The sequence below is a fragment of the Saccoglossus kowalevskii genome, unplaced genomic scaffold, assembly GCF_978046115.1.
Source record: "Saccoglossus kowalevskii unplaced genomic scaffold, keSacKowa6.1 SCAFFOLD_35, whole genome shotgun sequence".
NCBI lineage: Eukaryota > Metazoa > Hemichordata > Enteropneusta > Harrimaniidae > Saccoglossus > Saccoglossus kowalevskii.
In genome coordinates this window covers 1,088,033-1,100,975 of record NW_028188620.1, presented here as the reverse complement: position 1 = coordinate 1,100,975, position 12,943 = coordinate 1,088,033, and positions in this window count along the sequence as shown.

The following is a 12,943-nucleotide window of genomic DNA, read 5'->3' as shown; positions in this document are numbered from 1 at the left end:
ATATCTTAGGCACTGTTGCAAGTAGGAACATGGAACCAGTGCTACATTGAAGACATTGAACAAGAGAATTGACAAACATACCTGATGACTATATATGGTCATGGAACTCATTAAATATGCATGGCTATAATATCTCGGACACTATCACATATACAAACATGGAACCAACGTTAATTTTCATGGCTATTGCAAACAGTTATACATGGCCATGCATTGCATGTGACTTGGCAATGTGCCATGGTCTTGAAAACCGGTCATTGCTGCTATGCAGCTATATTTATTATTATTATTATGATTCCGCCTAAATTTTTGGTCACGCTTTATGTCAACACCGTTGGACCGATCAGTTCCATACTTGCCACAATGGTAAAGCTGTATGAGATCTGGTGCATATCCTAAGTTCAGACATATAGGTCACATGACCAGGCCGCCATCTTGGATTAAAGGCGAAATTTTCAATGCCGAATTGCGCACCTTTCTGAGGGTCTGAGTGCTCCAATTTTTTTATGGTAGTAGCAGTGCGACACGGGCTACAAATTTCATCAAAAAAAACTTTAGTGGTCACGTGACTTTTTTTTTTAGAATTTGTTTAAATTTTGTTTTGCATCTCATTTGCATAATTTTCGACAAATCAACTAACCCTGAATAACTTTGAAAGATCATATGACATAGTATTTAATTCCAAAATATTGAGTCCAGGCAATAAGCCGTTTTTTATAAGAAGATTTTAGAATGTTTTTCCATATTTTTTTGTTCTTTTACATGGTCACATGACCTCATTTTTTAGACATAATTGCAATATCTCAAGCACTGTTACAGATAGGAACATGCAACCAGTGCAATATTGAAGTGATGGTACATGAAATTCTACTAACAAACAAGATGACCATATATGGTCATGTGACATCATCAAATATGCATAAATGTCATAACTCAAGCACAGTTACAGACGGGAACATGCAACCAGTGCAATATTGAAGGGATGGTACATGAAATTTTATTAACAAACAAGATGACCATATATGGTCATTTGACCTCATTGAATATGCATAAATGTAATATATCAAGCACTGCAAGAGTTAGGGACATGCAACCTGTGCAATATCGAAGCTGTGGGACATGAGATGTGAGTAACTAAAGTGATGACCGTATATGGTCATGTGACGTCATTAAATATGCATAATTGTAATATCTCAAGCAGAATCACAGATAGAGACATGCAACCTATGCAATATCGAAGCTATGAGACAAGAGATGTGGCTAACTAATGCGATGACCATATATGGTCATGTAATTTCATCAAATATGCATAAATGTAATAACTCAAGCACTGTTACAGATATGAACATGCAACCAGAGCAATATTGAAGCTATTGCACAACAGAAGTGACTAACACATCCGATGACCATATATGGTCATGTGACCTCATCAAATATGCATAAATGTTATATCTCAAGCACTGTTACAGATAGGAACATGCAACCAGTGCAATATTGAAGCTATTGCACAACAAAAGTCACTAACATATCCGATGACCATATATGGTCATGTGACCTCATCAAATAAGCATAAATGTAATAACTCAAGCACTATTACAGACGGGAACATGCAACCTGTGCAATATCGAATCTATGGAACAAGAGATGTGACTAACTAATGTGATGACCATATATGGTCATGTGACCTCATCAAATATGCATAAATGTTACATCTCAAGCACTGTTACAGATAGGAAAATGCAACCAATGCAATATTGAAGTTATTGCACAACAGAGCTGACAAAAACATCCGATGACCGTATATGGTCATGGGACATCATTAAATATGCAAGATTGTAATACCTTAAGCACTGTTACAGACAGGAACATGCAACGTGTTTAGTATGAAGGCCATGCAATTTCCTTTAATATATTATTGTCAATGATGCTGATTTTGGAACGCTGCTAATAAGTCAGTGGGCTCGAAACCCGACATTGCTGCAACGCAGCTATATTTAGGGTTTCGAGCCCATTTGGTCGAAACCCTTTTGTAATTGTTCCGTTTATTATTATTATTATTAGGTTTTCAAGACACATGTCTTGGAAACCTTTTGTAATTGTTATGTTTTTTATTATTATTATTATTATTATTCCGCCAGATTTTTCGCTAAGCGCCATTCGAACACCGTTGTACATATCTTGAAAATTTTTTCATATGTTTGTAAAGTCTGATGAGATCTAGTGCATATCCCAAGATGACGCATATTGGTCACGTGGTACGGCGGCCATTTTGAATTTTAGGCTAAAAATGGCATGCTCATTTAAACACCTTTCTGAGGGTCTAGGAGTCTCAAACTTTCGCTTAAAAGAAGCATTGGCCCTAGAGCTACGTATTTCATGAAAAAAAAGTTGAACGGTCATGTGACTTTTTTTTCTAGAATTTTCTGAAATATTGTTTTGCATCTCATTTGCATAATTTTGATCGTATCAAAATTCCACGCCATAATTTTGAAGAACATCATACATACTACAGATTAATCAAAGAATCATGCAAGTGCGACCAGTAGTTTTGGAGCAGTTGATTTATGAATATTTTTCACATTTTTATAAAATAGTCAGCAATGTTGCATTGTGGGAAAGGGGGGAGGGCCCATATACAATACACATTGAATTGACATATATTGAGAACTATTGCACATACAAACATGGAACTAACGCTATATTGAAGACATTGGACAAGAAAATTGACCAAAACATTGGATGACCATATATGGTCATAGAACTCATTAAATATACATGTCTTTAATATCTCAGGCACTATTGCAAGTACAAACATGGAACCAATGCTATATTGAAGACATTGAACAAAAGAATTGATCAACATAGTTGATGACCATATATGGTCATATAACTCATTAAATATGCATGTCTCTAATATCTCAGGCACTATTGCAAGTACAAACATGGAACCAACGCTACATTGAAGGCATTGACCGACAGAATAGACCAACATAGTTGATGACCATATAAGGTCATAGAACTCATTAAATATGCATATCCATAATATCTTGAGCACTTTTAAAGATATAGACATGTACCCAAACCTATAGTGAAGACATTGGACAAGAGAATTGACCAACACATTCGATGACCATATATGGTCATGGAACTCATTAAATATGCATGTCTCTAATATCTTTGGCACTATTGCAAGCGCAAACATTAAACCAATGTTATATTGAAGACATTGGACAAAAGGATTGACCAACATAGCCGATGACCTTATATGGTCATACAACTCATTAAATATGCATGTCTCTAATATCTCGAGCACTATTGCAAGCACAAACATGGAACCAATGCTATATTGAAGACCTTGAACAAAAGCATTGACCAACATATTCGATTACCATATATGGTCATAGAACTCATTAAATATGCATATCCATAATATCTCGAGCACTTTTAAAGATAGGGACATGTACCCAAAGCTATACTGAAGACATTGGACAAAAAAATTGTCCAACATATGAGATGACCATATATGGTCATAGAACTCATTCAATATGCATGCCTCTAATATCTTATGCACTGTTGAAGGTGGAACATGGAACCAATGCTATATTGAAGACATTAGACAAGAGAATTGACAAACATACCCACTGACTATGTATGGTCATATAACTCATTACATATGCATGGCAATAATATCTCGGACACTATCACATATACAAACATGGGACCAACGTTAATTTTGAGTGCTATTGCAAACAGTCATACCTGGCCATGCATTGCATGTGACTTGGCCATGTGCCATGGTCTTGAAAACCGGTGATTGCTGCTATGCAGCTATATTTATTATTATTATTATTAGGTTTTCAAGACACATGTCTTGGAAACCTTTTGTAATTGTTATGTTTTTTATTATTATTATTATTATTATTATTATTATTATTATTATTATTATTATTATTATTATTCCGCCAGATTTTTCGCTAAGCGCCATTCGAACACCGTTGCACATATCTTGAAAATGTTTGCACATGTTTGTAAAGTCTGATGAGATCTAGTGCATATCCTAAGATGACGCATATTGGTCACGTGGTACGGCGGCCATTTTGAATTTAAGGCGAAAAATGGCATGCTCATTTAAACACCTTTCTGAGGGTCTAGGAGTCTCAAACTTTCGCTTAAAAGAAGCATTGACCCTAGAGCTACGTATTTCATGAAAAAAAAGTTGAACGGTCATGTGACTTTTTTTTCTAGAATTTTCTGAAATATTGTTTTGCATCTCATTTGCATAATTTTGATCGTATCAAAATTCCACGCCATAATTTTGAAGAACATCATACATACTACAGGTTAATCAAAGAATCATGGAAATGCGACCAGTAGTTTTGGAGCAGTTGATTTATGAATATTTTTCACATTTTATATAAAATAGTCAGCAATGTTGCATTATGGGAAAGGGGGGAGGGCCCATATACGATACACATTGAATTGACATATATTGAGAACTATTGCATATACAAACATGGAACTAACGCTATATTGAAGACATTGGACAAGAGAATTGACCAAAATATTGGATGACCATATATGGTCATGCAACTCATTAAATATGCATGTCTCTAATATCTCAGGCACTATTGCAAGTACAAACATGGAACCAACGCTGTATTGAAGACATTGGACAAGAGAATTGACCAAAACTTTGGATGACCATATATGGTCATAGAACTCATTAAATATGCGTGTCTCTAATATCTCAGGCATTATTGCAAGTACAAACATGGAACCAACGCTATATTGAAGACATTGGACAAAAAAATTGACCAACATATTCGATGACCATATATGGTCATAGAACTCATTAAATATGCATGTCTCTAATATCTCAGGCACTATTGCAAACACAAACATGGAACCAATGTTATATTGAAGACATTGGACAAAAGGATTGACCAGCACATTCGATGACCATATATGGTCATAGAACTCATTAAATATGCATATCCATAATATCTCGAGCACTTTTAAAGATAGAGACATGTACCCAAACCTATACTGAAGGCATTGGACAAAAGAATTGACCAACATTTTAAATGACCATATATGGTCATATAACTCATTAAATATGCAAGTCTCTAATATCTTAGGCACTGTTGCAAGTAGGAACATTGAACCAATGCTATATTAAAGACATTAAACAAGAGAATTGACAAACATACCCGATGACTATATATGGTCATGGAACTCATTAAATATGCATGGCTATAATATCTCGGACACTATCACATATACAAACATGGAACCAACGTTAATTTTGAGGGCTATTGCAAACAGTCATACATGGCCATGCATTGCATGTGACTTGGCAATGTGCCATGGTCTTGAAAACCGGTGATTGCTGCTATGCAGCTATATTTATTATTATTATTATTCCGCCAGATTTTTCGCTAAGCGCCATTCGAACACCGTTGCACATATCTTGAAAATGTTTGAACATGTTTGTAAAGTCTGATGAGATCTAGTGCATATCCTAAGATGACGCATATTGGTCACGTGGTACGGCGGCCATTTTGAATTTAAGACGAAATATGGCATGCTCATTTAAACACCTTTCTGAGGGTCTAGGAGTCTCAAACTTTCGCTTAAAAGAAGCATTGACCCTAGAGCTACGTATTTCATGAAAAAAAAGTTGAACGGTCATGTGACTTTTTTTTCTAGAATTTTCTGAAATATTGTTTTGCATCTCATTTGCATAATTTTGATCGTATCAAAATTCCACGCCATAATTTTGAAGAACATCATACATACTACCGATTAATCAAAGAATCATGAAAGTGCGACCAACAGTTTTGGAGGAGTTGATTTATGAATATTTTTCACATTTTATATAAAATAGTCAGCAATGTTGCATTATGGGAAAGGGGGGAGGGCCCATATACGATACACATTGAATTGACATATATTGAGAACTATTGCACATACAAGAATGGAACTAACGCTATATTGAAGACATTGGACAAGAGAATTTACCAAAATATTGGATGACCATATATGGTCATGCAACTCATTAAATATGCATGTCTCTAATATCTCAGGCACTATTGCAAGTACAAACATGGAACTAACGTTGTATTGAAGACATTGGACAAGAAAATGTACCAAAACATTGGATGACCATATATGGTCATATAACTCATTAAATATACATGTCTTTCATATCTCAGGCACTATTGCAAGTACAAACATGGAACCAATGCTATATTGAAGACATTGAACAAATGAATTGATCAACATAGTTGATGACCATATATGGTCATGCAACTCATTAAATATGCGTGTCTCTAATATCTCAGGCATTATTGCAAGTACAAACATGGAACCAACGCTATATTGTAGACATAGGACGAGAGAATTGACCAAAATATTTGATAACCATATATGGTCATAGAACTCATTAAATATGCATGTCTCTAATATCTCATGCACTATTGCAAGTACAAACATGGAACAAAAGCTATATTGTAGATATTGAACAAGAGAATTGACCAACACAATCGATGACTATATATGGTCATAGAACTCATTAAATATGCATGTTTTTAATATCTCAGGCACTATTGCAAGTACAAACATGCAACCAATGCTATATTGAAGACATTGGATGAGAGAATTGACCAACATATTCGATGACCATATAAGGTCATAGAACTCATTAAATATGCATATCCATAATATCTCGATCACTTTTAAAGATATAAACATGTACCCAAACCTATATTGAAGGCATTGGACAAAAAAATTGACCAACATATAAAATGACCATATATGGTCATAGAACTCATTAAATATGCAAGTCCCTAATATTGCATGCACTATTGCAAGTACAAACATAGTACCAACACTATATTGTAGATATTGAACAAGAGAATTGACCAACACAATCAATGACCATATATGGTCATAGAAATCATTAAATATGCTTGTCACTAAAATCTCGGACACTATTGCAAGTATAGACATGCAACCAACACTATATTGAAGACATTGGACAAGAGAATTGAGCAACATAGTAGATGACCATATATGGTATTAAATATGCATGTCTCTGATATCTTAGGCACTGTTGCAAGTAGGAACATGGAACCAGTGCTACATTGAAGACATTGAACAAGAGAATTGACAAACATACCTGATGACTATATATGGTCATGGAACTCATTAAATATGCATGGCTATAATATCTCGGACACTATCACATATACAAACATGGAACCAACGTTAATTTTCAGGGCTATTGCAAACAGTTATACATGGCCATGCATTGCATGTGACTTGGCAATGTGCCATGGTCTTGAAAACCGGTCATTGCTGCTATGCAGCTATATTTATTAGGTTTTCAAGACACATGTCTTGGAAACCTCTTGTAATCGTTATGTTTTTTATTATTATTATTCCGCCAGATTTTTTCGCTAAGCGCCATTCGAACACCGTTGCACATATCTGGAAAATGTTTGAACATGTTTGTAAAGTCTGATGAGATCTAGTGCATATCCTAAGATGATGCATATTGGTCACGTGGTACGGCGGCCATTTTGAATTTAAGACGAAATATGGCATGCTCATTTAAACACCTTTCTGAGGGTCTAGGAGTCTCAAACTTTCGCTTAAAAGAAGCATTTGCCCTAAAGCTACGTATTTCATGAAAAAAAAGTTGAACGGTCATGTGACTTTTTTTTCTAGAATTTTCTGAAATATTGTTTTGCATCTCATTTGCATAATTTTGATCGTATCAAAATTCCACGCCATAATTTTGAAGAACATCATACATACTACATATTAATCAAAGAATCATGAAAGTGCGATCAGTAGTTTTGGAGCAGTTGATTTATGAATATTTTTCACATTTTATATAAAAAAAGTCAGCAATGTTGCATTATGGGAAAGGGGGGAGGGTCCATATACGATACACATTGAATTGACATATATTGAGAACTATTGCATATACAAACATGGAACTAACGCTATATTGAAGACATTGGACAAGAGAATTGACCAAAATATTGGATGACCAAATATGGTCATGCAACTCATTAAATATGCTTGTCTCTAATATCTCAGGCACTATTGCAAGTACAAACATGGAACCAATGCTATATTGAAGACATTGGACAAAACAATTGACCAACATATTCGATGACCATATATGGTCATATAACTCATTAAATATGCATATCCATAATATCTCGATCACTTTTAAAGATATAGACATGTACCCAAACCTATATTGAAGACATTGGACAAGAGAATTGACCAACACATTCGATGACCATATATGGTCATAGAACTCATTAAATATGCATGTCTCTAATATCTCAGGCACTATTGCAAACACAAACATGGAACCAATGTTATATTGAAGACATTGGACAAAAGGATTGACCAACACATTCGAAGACCATATATGGTCATAGAACTCATTAAATATGCATATCCATAATATCTCAAGCGCTTTTAAAGATATAGGCATGTACCCAAACCTATATTGAAGACATTGGACAAGAGAATTGACCAACACATTCGATGACCATATCAGGTCACAGAACTCATTAAATATGCATGTCTCTAATATCTCAGGCACTATTGCAAGTACAAACATGGAACCAACGCTATATTGAAGACATTGGCTGAGAGAATTGACTAACATATTCGATGACCATATATGGCCATAGAACTCATTAAATATGCATATCCATAATATTTCGAGCACTTTTTTAAAGATAGAGACATGTACCCAAACCTATACTGAAGGCATTGGACAAAAGATTTGACCAACATTTTAAATGACCATATATGGTCATAGAACTCATTAAATATGCAAGTCTCTAATATCTTAGGCACTGTTGCAAGTAGGAACATTGAACCAATGCTATATTAAAGACATTGAACAAGAGAATTGACAAACATACCCGATGACTATATATGGTCATGGAACTCATTAAATATGCATGGCTATAATATCTCGGACACTATCACATAAACAAACATGGAACCAACGTTAATTTTGAGGGCTATTGCAAACAGTCATACATGGCCATGCATTGCATGTGACTTGGCCATGTGCCATGGTCTTGAAAACCGGTGATTGCTGCTATGCAGCTATATTTATTATTAGGGTTTCGAGCCCATTTGGTCGAAACCCTATTGAAATTGTTCCGTTTATTATTATTATTATTATTCTTCCGCCGTTTTTCGGTCACACTTTATGTCAACGCCGTTGGACCGATGAGCTCAGTACTTGCCACAATGGTAAAGCTGGATGAGATCTAGTGCATAGCCTAAGTTCAGACACATATGTCACATGGCCAGGCCGCCTTCTTGAAATAAAGGCGAAATTTTCAATGCCAAATTGCGCAGCTTTCTGAGGGTCTGAGTGCTCCAATTTTTTTATGATAGCAGCAGTGGGACAAGTGCTACAAATTTCATGAAAAAAATCTTTAGCGGTCACGTGACTTTTTTTTTTAGAATTTTTTTAAATTTTGTTTTGCATCTCATTTGCATAATTTTCGACAAATCAACTAACCCTGAATAACTTTGAAAGATCATATGACATAGTATTTAATTCCAAAATATGGAGTTCAGGCGATAAGCCGTTTTTTATAAGAAGATTTTAGAATGTTTTTTCATATTTTTTTGTTCTTTTATATGGTCACGTGACCTCATTTTATAGACATAATTGCAATATCTCAAGCACTGTTACAGATAGGAACATGCAACCAGTGCAATATTGAAGTGATGGTACATGAAATTCTACTAACAAACAAGATGACCATATATGGTCATGTGATCTCATTAAATATGTATAAATGTAATATATCATGCACTGTTACAGATAGGGACATGCAACCTTTGCAATATTGAAGCTATAAGACACGAGATGTGACTAACTAATGTGATGACCATATATGGTCATGTGACTTCATCAAATATGCATAAATGTAATAACTCAAGCACTGTTACAGACGGGAACGTGCAAACTGTGCAATATCAAAGCTATGAGACAAGAGATGGGACTAACTAATGTGATGACCATATATGGTCATGTGACCTCATCAAATATGCATAATTGCAATATCTCAAGCACTGTTACAGACACGAACATGCAACCAGTGCAATATCGAAGTTATTGCACAACAGAAGTGACTAACACATCCGATGACCATATATGGTCATGTAACTTCATCAAATATGCATAAATGTAATAACTCAAGCACTGTTACAGACGGGAACATGCAACCTGTGCAATATCGAAGCTATGGGATAAAAGTTGTGACTAACTAATGTGATGACCATATATGGTCATGTGACCTCATCAAATATGCATAAATGTTATATGTCAAGCACTGTTACAGATAGGACCATGCATCCAGTGCAATATTAAAGTTATTGCACAACAGAAGTGACTAACACATCTGATGACCATATATGGTCATGTAACCTCATCAAATATGCATAAATGTAATAACTCAAGTACTGTTACAAACGGGAACATGCAACCAGTGCAATATTGAAGCTATTGCACAAGAGAGGTGACTAACATATCCGATGACCATATATGGTCATGTGACATCATTAAATATGCATAATTGTAATACCGTAAGCACTGTTACAGACAGGAACATGTAACATGTTTAGTATGAAGGCCATGCAATTCCTTTAATATATTCTTGTCAATGATGCTGATTTTGGAACGCTGCTAATAAGTCAGTGGGCTCGAAACCCGACATTGCTGCAACGCAGCTATATTTATTATTATTATTATTCTTCCGCCTAAATTTTTGGTCACGCTTTATGTCAACACCGTTGGACCGATCAGTTCCATACTTGCCACAATGGTAAAGCTGTATGAGATCTGGTGCATATCCTAAGTTCAGACACATAGGTCACATGACCAGGCCGCCATCTTGGATTAAAGGCAAAATTTTCAATGCCGAATTGCGCACCTTTATGAGGGTCTGAGTGCTCCAATTTTTTTATGATAGTAGCAGTGCGACAAGGGCTACAAATTTCATCAAAAAAAACTTTAGCGGTCACGTGACTTTTTTTTTTAGAATTTTTTTAAATTTTGTTTTGCATCTCATTTGCATAATTTTCGACAAATCAACAAACCCTGAATAACTTTGAAAGATCATATGACATAGTATTTAATTCCAAAATATGGAAGTCTAGGCGAAAAGCCGTTTTTTATAAGAAGATTTTAGAATGATTTTTCATATTTTTTTGTTCTTTTATATAGTCACGTGACCTCATTTTATAGACATAATTGCAATATCTCAAGCACTGTTACAGATAGGAACATGCAACCAGTGCAATATTGAAGTGATGGTACATGAAATTTTACTAACAAACAAGATGGCCATATATGGTCATGTGATCTCATTAAATATGCATAAATGTAATATATCAAGCACTGTTACAGATAGGGACATGCAACCTGTGCAATATCGAAGCTATAAGACACGAGATGTGACTAACTAATGTGATGACCATATATGGTCATGTGACTTCATCAAATATGCATAAATGTAATAACTCAAGCACAGTTACAGACGGGAACATGCAACCAGTGCAATATTGAAGTGATGGTACATGAAATTTTACTAACAAACAAGATGGCCATATATGGTCATGTTACCTCATTGAATATGCATAAATGTAATATATCAAGCATTGCAAGAGTTAGGGACATGCAACCTGTGCAATATCGAAGGTATGGGTCAAGAGATGTGGCTAACTAATGTGATGACCATATATGGACATGTGACTTCATTAAATATGCATAATTGAATTATCTCAAGCACTGTTACAGACATGAACATGCAACCTGTGCAAAATCGAAGCTGTGGGACATGAGATGTGAGTAACTAATGTGATGACCGTATATGGTCATGTGACGTCATTAAATATGCATAATTGTAATATATCAAGCAGAATCACAGATAGAGACATGCAACCTATGCAATATCGAAGCTATGAGACAAGAGATGTGGCTAACTAATGTGATGACCATATATGGTCATGTAATTTCATCAAATATGCATAAATGTAATAACTCAAGCACTGTTACAGATAGGAACATGCAACCAGTGCAATATTGAAGCTATTGCACAACAGAAGTGACTAACACATCCGATGACCATATATGGTCATGTGACCTCATCAAATATGCATAAATGTTATATCTCAAGCACTGTTACAGATAGGAACATGCAACCAGTGCAATATTGAAGCTATTGCACAACAGAAGTCACTAACATATCGGATGACCATATATGGTCATGTGACCTCATCAAATAAGCATAAATGTAATAACTCAAGCACTATTACAGACGGGAACATGCAACCTGTGCAATATCGAATCTATGGAACAAGAGATGTGACTAACTAATGTGATGACCATATATGGTCATGTGACCTCATCAAATATGCATAAATGTTATATTTGAAACACAGTAACAGAAAGAAACACACAACCTGTGCAATATCGAAACTATGAGACAAGATATGTGACTAACACATCTGATGCCCATACACGGTCATGTGACATCATTAAATATGCATAAATGTAATAACTCAAGCACTGTTACAGACGGGAACATGCAACCTGTGCAATATCGAATCTATGGAACAAGAGATGTGACTAACTAATGTGATGACCACATATGGTCATGTGACCTCATCAAATATGCATAAATGTTACATCTCAAGCACTGTTACAGATAGGAAAATGCAACCAATGCAATATTGAAGTTATTGCACAACAGAGCTGACAAAAACATCTGATGACCATATATGGTCATAGGACATCATTAAATATGCAAGATTGTAATACCTTAAGCACTGTTACAGACAGGAACATGCAACATGTTTAGTATGAAGGCCATGCAATTTCCTT